Below are 13,174 nucleotides of genomic sequence, written 5' to 3'. Positions count from 1 at the left end.
TTCCACGTGCTTAGAGTAGTACAGAGTATAAGACAGCTTACAAATATGTCTAACGTGAGGGAGACATTTGAAAATGGCACAGTGCATAGAGAGAGGACAGCAGGCATCTCTGAAATCCTTCACCACCAAGTTTCTTGAAGGAGTTGTTAAAATTTGCTGTCACTTCTTCTTCAACTCCCGTTCACTCTTCAACCCACTGCAATGCACCTTCTGTCCCCAAAATTCCCCTGGAAGTGTTTTCTCCAGAGTCACCAATGACCTTACTCTTGCAAAATCATGTTGACACTTTTCAAGCCTTACCTTATTGTGCTCTCTGAAGCATTTGACATGGCGACCACTCCTTTTTCCCAAAATACTTTCTTTGCTTGGATCCCATTACTGTCTCCTGGTTGTCTTTCTTCCTCACCGGCTGCTTCCCTGTGCTGCTCTTCCTAGGCTGGTCTCATCACCATCAGTATTCTCTGGGTTCACTCCTCAGCCTTCTTAGCATCTCATTCCACACTTTCTCCCTCAGGGAGCTCATCCACTCCCATGGCTTCAGCTGTTATCCACACGGTGATGACTTTAAAATCTTTATCTCCAGCCCAGACTTGTCCCTTGTGCTTCAGATCTGGCTATTCAAATGCCTTCTGCAGCTCGCATGGATGCCTCCTTGTACACCTCAAATATAGAAAAAACAAAGTTGAATTTATCACCACTCCTCCCCAGACATATTTCTCTCCTTTGTGTCCTGTCTAGGTTACTGTACCTGCATTCACTAGCTGTCTAAGCCAGGGATCAACCTCAATGTCTCCTTACCCTCCACATCTGTTTAGACACTGCTCCATATTTTTTAATATGTCCTGTTGATTCTATTTCTTAATATTTCTTGAATCTATACACTCTTATACTACCTATTCCAGGTCCCCACCAGTTCTTGCCCTGATTAACACAATATTCTCTTTACTGGTCTCTCTAATTCCTAGCCTTCCCTCTCTGTAACCTCTTTTGTGCCCTATAGAGTGACTTTATTTACTTATAAATTTGATCACTTTACTCCCCTGTATAAAATGCTTCAGTGGCATCCCACTGTCCTCAAAATAAGGTCCAAACACCTTGGTATGTCATTCAAAGCTCATCATCGACTGGCCTCTGCCAGCCTCTAGAGCAGCAATGTACAGTAGAACGTTCTGTGATGATAAAAATATTCCATATCTGTACCGTCTGATATAGTAGCCACAAGTGGCTATTGAGCACTTTAAATATGTCCAGTGCAATCGAGGGGACTGCATTTCTAATTTTTTTTAATTCACTTAAATTTAAATAGCGAAATGTGGCTATCAGCTATCATATTGGACAGTGCAACTCTAGAGCCTCCTTCTATCCACACTACCTTCTGTGGCCCCCTGGAATCTCTATGCTTTGGTGACACTATACTTCTTGCCATAGTCCCAAACAAGCTTTACTCTCTTTCTTGTACTCTTTCTCTCTCTCGTCACCTAAATAACATTTATCTAGGCTTCATGATATTATTTATTACTTTATTCCTGGGAAGTCTTTTCTTACCCCGTAGGCTGAATGACGTGGCTCAGTCCCATTCAAGATCACCCTCAGTGGTAACTGTGGGTCTACTTGTCTGAGCCTCCAGTAGACTATGAACTCCGTGAAAGCAGGGGCTGTGTAGCATTCATCACTGTGTTCCCAGTGCCTAGCACTTGTAGACATCCAATAAATGAATGAATGGGTGGCTGTACGCTGGCAATATGCACCCCCTACCCAAATTGTGTTAGCTCAGTCTCAGTTGAAGACAGCCATTCTCATAGATGAAATTGCTTAAAGTCAGGACTGAACAGAGTTAAATGTACCACAGCCTCTGCCATGTTCTCATAAAATATCAAAATGCTGAACTAACAAAACATACTCCTTCCCTAATTGACTGGTTGGGGCATCCAGCAATTTAAGATACTCTGCACTTTATGGGAAATTTAGTACAAGAAGCCAAGTCTTTGTGGCATCTGTTTTACTATTCCTTTTTTATTCAAGCCTCCCTAAAATTATACGTGAGATCAGCACAAGGCAAGTAAAGTGGACTCAGAAGATCCTACTTGCTGGCTGGGTATCATGGTAAATAAAAACCTTAACATGTTGAGCCTTTGACTTCTCTGTCATATTTAAAAGGCAATGCCAGTCTCTTGGCATAAATAGATGACATGATATTAACTAAAATAATAACCACAATACAGTTTAAGCTTCATGAAAAATGGCACAAAGTAAATGAAATGTGTTATTAGTAAATATGAATCAATTCATTATCTAAGTAGAGTTAGTTTTGACTATTTAAATGCCATATTGGTATAAAAACTGCACTGGCTTTGTTTTTAAATGTCTGTTAGATAATACTAATCACTGACTAGCCCACTCCAGCACCTTGCCATTACTTAATATGACATTTAATATTGCATTTTGACATCTTTAAGAAATGAATTATTTTGCTCTTTTTGATGATTCATTTTGAAAAATGGAGTCAGCTGCCGTGGAAAACACTAATTCAACCTATGACTGATCACCGTAATTAGTTCAGTCTATATTAAGAAAATACTTCCATTGTGGTATTCATTCATTTATTTATTCAAAAATTATTAAATTTCACTTCTGGCTTTGAAGTAGGGTATTATGTTAGATTGTTACCAGCTGACCCCTGCTTGCCTGTAGAGCTGCACTGTCCAAGAGAACTTTCTGTGATCATAGAAATGTCTATCCAAGCTGCGGGAAGTGGACACAAAAATGTATAAAAAATGGTCCCTGCTTCCAGGAGCTTGCAATCTTTATAGCTAAGTTGTTGCCCTGGCGATTAAAACAACTTAGAAACTTGGCCGGGCGCGGTGGCTCACGCCTGTAATCCTAGCACTCTGGGAGGCCGAGGCGGGTGGATCGCTCAAGGTCAGGAGTTCGAGACCAGCCTGAGCGAGACCCCGTCTCTACTAAAAATAGAAAGACATTATATGGACAACTAAAAATCTATATAGAAAAAATTAGCCGGGCATGGTGGCGAATGCCTGTAGTCCCAGCTACTCGGGAGGCTGAGGCAGTAGGATCGCTTAAGCCGAGGAGTCTGAGGTTGCTGTGAGCTAAGCTGACACCACGGCACTCACTCTAGCCTGGGCAACAAAGTGAGACTCTGTCTCAACAAAAAAAAAAAAAAAAACAACTTAGAAACTTACTTAAATGAGCTTAGGGAATGTGAGATAGTTCCTTTAATTCAGGTAAAGTAATTATAAAGAAAGATGATAATACTTTTCCTTGTCACCTCTCATGGTCATTGTGAGAGTGGGATGGGGTAACGAGTTCCAGTCACTGAACAAATAGAGTAGATCTGCCTATGCGCCTATGTTGTGCCTTCAGTGAGCCAGATTCAGCTGGGCCTGGAGGATACTTACTAGAGCAAGACAGAGTCCCTGTTGAGTGGGTAGAAGCACCTCATTAAGGTTCCTAATTACCCTGCCTTTTTATCCACACCTCGTCCCTCCCCAGAGTCCAGGGCAATGGCATTTGTGGGCTGCTGAGTGATATGGACTAAGAGCATCACGTTTTAACCCTGACTCTGCACTTCTTAGAGATGTGACTTTGGCAAATTCCTCACCTCTCTCTGCCCCTCAATTTCATCATCAGCAAAATGAGGGTATTAATAATCATCACGTGGATTGCTGAGAAAACTGAAATGAAGCACCATGTGTGAAGATCTTAACACACTGCCAGATAGTCCAGAAGCAGTAACTACTGTTAGGAGTTCCTCTCCTGTTCACCTCCCTCCAGGTCCTTTTCCAGAACTTTCCACACACAGATCTGGCCCCCAGGCCTGTCCTTTTGGCCACCTATGTGCCTATGTCATGTTGTCACAGCACTGTGCCCGAGGGAAGTCATGGAGCCTGGTGCCGAGCAGGGAATTTTACCCAAAATAAACTAGAGAGACAAAAGAAGCCTGGCATGAGGAACACTCCAAGGAAGCAGAAAAGGATTTGCTGTTTCCATTTGCCTGCTTCCCCTGGCACGGTGCATCGCGGCATTCTTGCCCAGTCAGCGGGACTAATTGCCTGACAAAAAGACAGACTAGTGACTTGGGCTCTGAAATTAAAATCACTTCAACCACATCCTGATCTCTTCACAGATTATAGGCAAATCAATTTTGCTCATCCAGGCTTTGCATGCCTGTTAATTTTGTGCAGGCGCCTTGTCAAGATCCACCAGAGGACAAATGATTTGGAAAAGGACAATCCAGGAAATAAAAGTGTGCACAGTATAACCAGCAAAGCATTAGAATGTTTCTGATATTTGAGTACAAATCCTCTTTCTTACTTATCCGTAAACCCCTGTCACAAATACAAAGAACACCTAGTACAGGCCCTGCCGGTTAATCTGGCAGCCTAAAACAAGAAGTCTCTATTAATTCTAATGTTTTTTCTTCTTTTCTCCTCCACCTCTGTAGCAATTGGAGGTGAAGTAAAAGCAGGGAAAGTATAGGGAGTAATGGTATGGGGATGCTGGTGACAAGAACCCAGAGGCAGGAAGAGCAGAAGCCCCGCACTTCAGGGCTCTGAATGGCCAGTATGCCCCACATGTATACTACAGAAGCAAAGGCTACTTCATCATTGTTTGCTGAGGACAGAAGCACCATATCCTTTTAAAGCTTGAAGGATCTTAAGAGCAAGAATTCTTAACCTGAGCTTCAGGGATGGGCTTCATGTGCTGTTCTAAGAACACCCTGAAAGAATTTTCAAAATATTATGAACTTTATTGCTTTATCCTGGAGAAATAAATTCAGAGAATCCAGAGGCTCTAAAACCACACTGTCCTAGACATTAGCCACTGGCCACCTGTGGCTATTGAAATGTGACTAGTACGAATTGAGATGTGCTGGGTCAAACACACCCGATTTTGAAGACTTAGTATGGAAAAAAGAATGTAAGCTATTTTATTACTAGCCTCATACTCATTAAATATGGAAAAGAGACTGTTTTGGATATATTTGGTTAAATAAAATGTATTACAAAATCAATTTCACCTGTTTATTTTTAGTTTTTTAATGTAGCTACTAGAAATTTTTAAATTATGTAAGTGGCTTGCATCTGTGGCTCGCATTATATTTCTATTGGACGGCACTACTCTAAGAGGTTAAGAATCACTTGTTTGGAGGATATCTTAGTCCATTTGGGCTGGTATAACAAAATATAGACTGGGTGTCCTAAAAAACAAACATTTAGTTTTCACAGTTCTGGAGGCTGGGAAATCCCAGATCAAGGAGCCAGCAGATTCAGGGTCTCTTGAGGACCTGCTTCCTGGTTCAATGAAGGCATCTTCTCTATGTGGCCTCACACGGCAGAAGGGGCAAATAGCTCCTCAGTCTGTTTTATAAGGGCACTAATCCCATTCATGAGGGTGGAGCCCTCACGACCTCATCACCTCCCAGAAGGCCCCATCTCCTAATACCATCACCTTGTGGGTTAGGATTTCAACATAAAAAGTTTGGGGTGACACAAACATTCAGACCATAGCAGAGGGGTACAGAGGGAACAGGGAGATAAATTTAGGAGGACAGAGCAGCTTTGGAAAGAAACAATTATTTGGTCAGTTTTCATCAGTCAAGACACAATATACTGAATATTGCAACCAATTCTAAAACTTTGTGATGAGCTAGAGGAATGAATGGGCTGAAACCAGCAAGGAACTTTCATCTGACAGTAGCTCTTACTGATACAGAAGTGAAATAAAGCCCACTTTGAATTCTGGAAAGTCAAAAGACATGATGAGGATTAGAATGGAAAGGAAAAGTTTATTTTGAGAAAGACCACTTTGACTTTTAGATATTGTAATTACCTTGCAGAAAAGAAACTAGGTTGTATTTTTTAGAAGGTAATAGGTTTGCCTACTTTTATGACTTTAATAAACTGCAAGTAATGAAGGTGAAAATCAGGCATTTATGAAACAGTTTCTGACACAAATCATAAGATCAGGGCAGATTTGGCCTATAGATAATACCTTAACTCTAGTCAATTACTAAAAGATGCTCCCTCAGAGAGGATAGTCTCCAGGGACAAGCTGGTTAGCTAGCCATCAAGAAGCTTCATGACATCTACCTAGAAGTTACCGATGTTTTGGGTCTGGTCCTTGCACTTTGGGCCAGAAACCAAGTCTTGTCAGTGCCTGAAAAACTAGCACAGTGATTTTCAGATTGTGGATTTTTAACTAGCAGCAGTTTCTATCTGGAAACTTGGTAGAAATGCACATTTTTTTAGCCTTATCTCAGACCTAGTGAAGTAGAATTTCTAGGAGTGAGGCCCAGCAATCTCATTTTAACAAGCCCTACTTGGTATTAACCAAACACATGCTCAGGTGAAACAGGTGATTCAGTGAATGCTAAAGTTTGAAAGCCACTAAATTAATGATCACTGGACTGTACACATAAAATGAACTCATTGATACTCATAAATTGAACTGTCATGTGGACCAAATCTCTCACATTAGTAAGGCTGGTACAATCTTTCCCTAAAAGGCAAATCTACCTGGGAAGCTAAATATTAATGAAAAGTCTTCTTGGGGAGCTTGAAATCAAAGCAAGGAGAGTCAGATGTATGATTCAAACTCTTCCCTTCTGTTTTTGATTTCCATTTAAACTCCCACTCCCTTATAGGGCTGAGCTGGCTCATCCCTGCTGGACAACGGCAAGTGATAAGGAGAAGAATCTGAAGAACTGACTGGTACAATTGCTCCCATCCCCAGCCAACTACTCAGTCCACTACCAAACTGAAATTCCCCTGCACTAAAGACATGAACAAGTAGACATCAGAGATTTGCCAACACTTGACTTACAGATACTGGTTATGACTAACACAGTCCCTGCAGAAACACATGATCACTCCCCTTACATATGGATTTTCTTGTCCTAATATAATTAGGGGTTCCATTTACCTAGGTAACTAGAAGTGATGCACTAGAACTAATACTCTACTCTACTTCCATCGGTGTCCTTTCCATTCTTAAAATCCCAAGAATGCAGAAAGAAGGCATTCTCCATCTTCTGTATCTTACTGGTTATATATCTAAGCACATTCAGCCAAAATTTCCACCTTGTTAAATTTTTTATTTGCATTAACCCATCTTACCACGTCTGGTTTTAATCTTCTTTCATAAAGCCTCCTATACAACACAATTATGATATAATTTTTGAATTTATTTTTTTAATTGTCAAACAAAAATTTTACATACTTATTGTATGTAATATGTTGTCTTGAAACGTGTAAATTGTGGAATGGCTAAATTGGAATAATTAACATATGCATTATCTCACTTTTTGTGGAGAGAACACTTAATATCTACTTCTCAGTGATTTTCAAGAATACAATCCATTATTATTAACCAGAGTCACCATGTTGTACAATCTATCCCTTGAACTTATTCCTCCTGTCTGGCCAAAATTTTGTATCCTTGGCCATCTCTCCAACCACCACCACCCCTACCCCAGCCCCTAGTAACCACTATTTTACTCTCTGCTTCCATGAGTTCAACATTTTTTAGAATTCACATATAAATGAGATCATGAGATACTTGTATGACTTGTAATTTTTAAACTTTAAACCTATATTTTTATTTTTAATAATTCTATTTCTGTCAGCTAACACCAGCACAATCCCTTCCATTCATACCAAATTTTCCCCTTTTCTTCAATAACCTCTGCATGTGATCTAGCATCTCCGAGTGGTGCGGAATGGACACTGCAGTGTTTCCTGTTTCATGTTGACCACCCACTCCTGGTTGAGAGGTTCCTTCTAGGAATGTTAACACCATCAATTGTGTTCGAGCTGGACTCTGAAGCTCTCCCTACTCCTGGCCTGGAAAGAGTTCTATCTTCCAGATGTCATTATTATTACCTAATCTTAATAATTATGTTGACTTTTGTCCCTTACTATCAGTTTTCCAACTGCTTCTCAGGCACTTCTGTATCTCCTCTTCACCCTTTTCCTCTTTCTTTCCAGCAGCAATAACATAAAAGCCCACATTCATAGTGGTGATCCTGTGGCTCAGTATGTTCTAAAATCTCTTCTGAATCAAGGAGAACTGCTGTTCAATATGCTTTTGGAGTTGGTATATTTGAAGGGACTAAGAAAACTTGCAATTGGGCTCTCATAAATGAGAACCAAATGTTAGCTAGAATATTTATTTAATGAAAATAATTCATCCCTCATTCATGAAAATCACAGCTTATAATTATAAAATATATCATATGATACTAAGATTCAGCCATCTAGTTATTTTGTCAACTGGGCTTATATCATTTCTGATATCTATTGGCAATCAAAATCTTATGGAACTAGGTGGTTCAAGGAAGTGTTTGTGGGCTTTTGAGAACAGAGACTGTCCTGTTCATCTTTGTGTGTTCAGCAATAGCTCACAGCAGGTACCCAGTGGGAGGGAGGGGGACAGAAGGAAGGAAGAACGAAAGGAAAGGAATCCAACTCCTGCCAATATAAATATTTATTTATTCATTAAACAAATATTTATTGACATATTTTTATAGTACTTAGAATTCTATCTCTCATTGTTGTGGCAAAAATCAGTGTTCCTGGGAGCAAGAGAGAGTAAAGATATTGGCTAAAAAAATAAATATAAAATAGGTCAATGGTGCTATGAATGTTCTGTTTTTCCTTAAGTGGCCCAGGCTGACATGGAGGAGAAGGGTGTCTCAGTTCTCTTTACAGACACACACCCTACTCTTGTGACTGGTGCCAGGCTTATGAACCAGCCCAGACCAGAGACAAAATTCTGTTTCAGATGTATTTTGTTTAGCCATTTCAGTGGCTGGAGGCATGAAAAGATGAAGCAGGGAAGAAGAACTCACTTTGGTGGAGAAGAGCAGCATTTCTTCCTGACTCTCTTGTGGGTCTGAGCTCCTCATCATAATTCAGATCAATGTCCAGAATCACGAAGTCTCAGTGGGAAAGGTCCTCAGTGAACACCCATTCCAGCCCTGCCCAATGTTTAAATCTCCTCCAAACTGTCCCAGAGCAGTAGCCATCAAGTCTTTGCCAGAGCACCCTAGAGGGGCAACATGACTGTTTGAAGTAGCCTACCCATTTAGAACTCTCAACTGTAATTATCAGAGTTCCTGCTTGTAATGAGCTAGCATTTGCCCTCAGTGTGAAAAAAGTTCTTCGCAAGTCTCAATTTCCACATTTGTAAAATGAGGATAATAACAACACTGATCCTCAAAGAATTGCCATGGGTATTAGCACATAGTACTTAACACATAGAAAGTGCTCAACAGAAGTGAGCTATTACTATTCTCTTTAAAAATTTCAGGGGGAAAAGATGATTTTTCCCTTTCTAACACTGTCCCCAGCCTCCAAAAAAACTCAATTTGCACATGGAGAACGAAATCTCAGTAATGAGAGAAGCTTGTATGTTAGAAGGCAAAGCCTTTGATGAGCATATTAGTTAACTAATGATGCATAACAAATTACTCCAAAACCTAGCAGCTTAAAACAACATACATTTATCACATCAGAGACTTTATGGTCAGGGATCAAGGTGCAGCTCAGAGGACCTGCCTCCAAGCTCACTCATGTGACTGTTGGCAGGCCTCAGGTCCTTGCTGGCCATTGAAGAGAGACATTAGTTCCTTGTCACATGCATGTGTTTCTCCAAGAGCACCTAACAACATGCTAGGCTTTTCTCAGAGCCAGTGAGCAAGAGAGGGCGAGCAAGATGGACGCCACAGTCTTTTTGTAAACTGATCTCGGAAAAGATATCCCATCATTGCCACTACATTCTATTTGTTAGAAGTGAATCAGTAAGTACAGCCCACAGTCACGGCAGGGTGGGTTACACACACACACACACACACACACACACACGAGCTGTCTACTCTCAGACTCACAGCTTTGAGTGTGGGAAAGGTCGGTATCATCATTGAAAAGGTATTAGAAATGTCAGAGTGGGAAAGGACCTTAGACCTTGTCTGAGTCTGCCCCTCATCTTACATCTGAGAAAAACTAAACCCAGAGGAGTGACCAAGATCATGCATTAGCTTATGGTCAATTTCTAACCTGAATCCAGGCTCATTCCTGATCCATTGCTCTTTTCACTAGAGTTAACTTTCCATCTCATCCTGGGGAAGAGCATTAGTTTTCACAAAAGACAGAGATAAGTAATAGCATTTGTTCTCTCTTCCCAAATTAGGGAATCATATTTGCCATTGAGTTTCAAGACCTGTGTCTATAAAAAATGGCAAATTGATAAGCAGATATCATTGGTTGTTTTTCCTTTAATCGTTGTTCTTCCACTGTCTTTTTTCTTACATGGATAAAATACTAGAACAGGATTCTGCTATTACAGATAAACCAAGAAAGTTTCATGCCCAGCAATGTAAATAAAGCACCATTTCCCTTAAAAGGCACATGACTTACAAAATTAAAACACAGAAAAGTTAGGAATTAGGCAAGAACCCAGTGCATCATTTTTAAAGTACCCGTTTGCACAGCAGTAATTTATAAAAGTGTTACAATTTGAGACATGAATGTTTTTCATCAATGTGAATGCTTTGATTCATGAAGCATTCCAATCTGATTTCACCATCAACTACCTTTTAACCCATGTGCATGGCTAACTGAGGGGTCAATTGATCAAATAATTGTTGAGTGGCCAAAAAGTCGCTCTTGGGTTTGGCTGATAGAAAATGAACTGTTGCATTCTTTCCTCTGTGTGCTAAGTGCAGCACAAATTATTCATGACACTGCTGGGATGTGCAGAGAGTTAATAAATCCAAGAATGGCTCAATGCTAGTTGCAAATAATCATGAAATCTGCTTTCTTGTGATTGATGGTGGAGCTAGAGAGCATCGAGTGGCCGTGATATCAGAAACCGTATGAGGGACGTAGACCCTTCCAGATCTGTGACTGGTATTACTCTGACACATGACATTTCTTTTTCAACTGTAACCCTGCCACTGTGTTCTTTATTGTAGAGGGAGGAGTGGTTAAACTTAAAATAGGCTTCCTGTCAGTCAGTTAAGCACACACACTCAATCCTAGAGCATGTTCAGACAGTCTTTGCTTCTTTCTAGTCCAGTAAAAAATTCCTGACTGTGTCAAGTCCACAGGACGACATCTCCAGTCTGTTCAGTATGTCTGCAAGCTCTCTCCTTGGTACAGGATCTTGGTCCTAGTTTCTGGAGGATAAGTTGTGAGCTAACCTCCCCTCAGAAGATTCCTGTCTTCCCTTGTTCTCACACTCTCTACCCCTCTCTCACTACTGCCAGGTCCTTGGCCCTTTTCACCCCCTTTTCTCCGTTTCAAGGTTCTGCCTTTCCTGTGTCTCACCTTCATTGTGAGTGATAAGCCATTCTGTGCCCTCTGGGGCCCTGAATGGAGAGGAAGGGGAGAGGGCAATTCATATCTTCACTATAGTAAAGGACAGGGGCGAAGCTTAAGGGATTATCTTATCTAAATTTCTCATTTTAGAGATGAGAAAAGTGAGGCTCAGGGAGGCTAAAATGGTTTGCATCAGATGACTGAGCCAGGTAGAGGAGGAGGCCAGACTGCATATCGAGTATTTAACTACTAATTCATGGAGGAAGTAAAGAAGGCTCACTTATGGTGTCCCTAAAAATCCATTCATGCCTTCAACTATTTATTGAGCAGCTACTACTTTTCTTCTTTTTGTTCTAGATGCTAAATAAATAAATGACTTGGCTCTTGCTCTATAGCAGTCTCCAATGCAAGATGAAAGGCCACCCTGCAGTGTTTTCACAAAGGAATACTGCTCACTTGAGTTTCACATTGGCTTTTATTATTTGCATTAAGATAACAAATGAAGTGATTCGTGGGGCTCTGTAAACAACTTATTTGCTGAGGGCTTTTCAAGGACAGAAAATGAAATCTGCTCTGTACCTAAGGCTAAGTCAGGGAGAGTTAAGATGATACCACAGAATCCTAGGAAAATGCTGGCCTAATATGAGAAACAGCAAATGCTCTCTCCCTTGCACTTCAGGCCAACCCCATGTGCTTAATCGAAATGTGTACTACAGGGGGAACCAGGAGATCCAGGCTAGAGGTTTTTTTAACACCCAAAATATTTACTTTCTCATTTATAAACTCTACCACTGGGCTGTTGAAAGGACAAAAACAGATAATAAATGAGAAAGCAATCATTGGGTTGTTTTTAAATTTTGTTTGTTTGTTTTTTTACAAAAATCAATCACCTCACCTCTTTGGACCTTGTTTCCGTTACCTATAATTTGGGGGTGTGGAACTATGTCAAGGGTGCAAACATAAATGCCCTCGGAGGCCAGGCAGACAGCAGAAAGAAGTGAAAGAGAGACAGGCTTGGTGTAAAAGAGCAGTTTGTTGGGGCCCATGGCAAAATTGAGAATGCGAGCCTTTATGAAGAACCCAAATACAAAATTTAAAGAACCTATGACAGCCAAATAGTGGCTCCCAGATGACACACTCTCTAATGATCCAGAAAAGGTACAGCCTTGAGTGTGCATGTGCCTTTAAGTGGCTGATGAGGAAGACTCTCTTTTGTTAATTTTTTGTTGTTGCTATGATTGCCTTTGGGGTTTTCTTCATAAATTCTTTGCCTAGGCCAATATCTGGAAGAGTTTTTCTGACATTTTCTAGCAAAGATGTGGAAACAACCCAAGTGCCCATCAATATGAGTGGATTAATAATAAAATGTGGTATATGTATACCATGGAGTATTACTCAGCTATAAGCCACTACTTTTAGATTACATAGTACTAGATGGTACTAGATGACTGAAACAGAGACACAAAGTTTTGATCAGCCAGATCAGGATTATTAGGCTAACTCTGACTTTATTAAATTCAAGCACTCAGAACTGGAGGTTTTTTTTCAGAAAGGTGGTCTTCAGTGGCACCTGCATGGTTTTCCCTAATAGAAAGGTATTTACCTAAGAGTTTGAGAGCTATAAAACAGCATAAACATCAAGTTTGACCCCCTTGTTTAACAGAATCTAAGGGCAGAGAGGTTAAGAAGATGGCTCAGGGTCACACAGCCATCTAGTGGCCAAACTAGGACTTGAATTCAAGACTCATGAGTTTTAATCTAGTGCACTTTCCAATAAAATATTCTGCCTCCTACCTTTCCACAAAAAGATTTCCATCACAGCAGAATTATAAACA

Source organism: Eulemur rufifrons, chromosome 2, assembly GCF_041146395.1.
Source record: "Eulemur rufifrons isolate Redbay chromosome 2, OSU_ERuf_1, whole genome shotgun sequence".
Classification (NCBI taxonomy): domain Eukaryota; kingdom Metazoa; phylum Chordata; class Mammalia; order Primates; family Lemuridae; genus Eulemur; species Eulemur rufifrons.
This window is presented reverse-complemented; position numbering follows the sequence as displayed.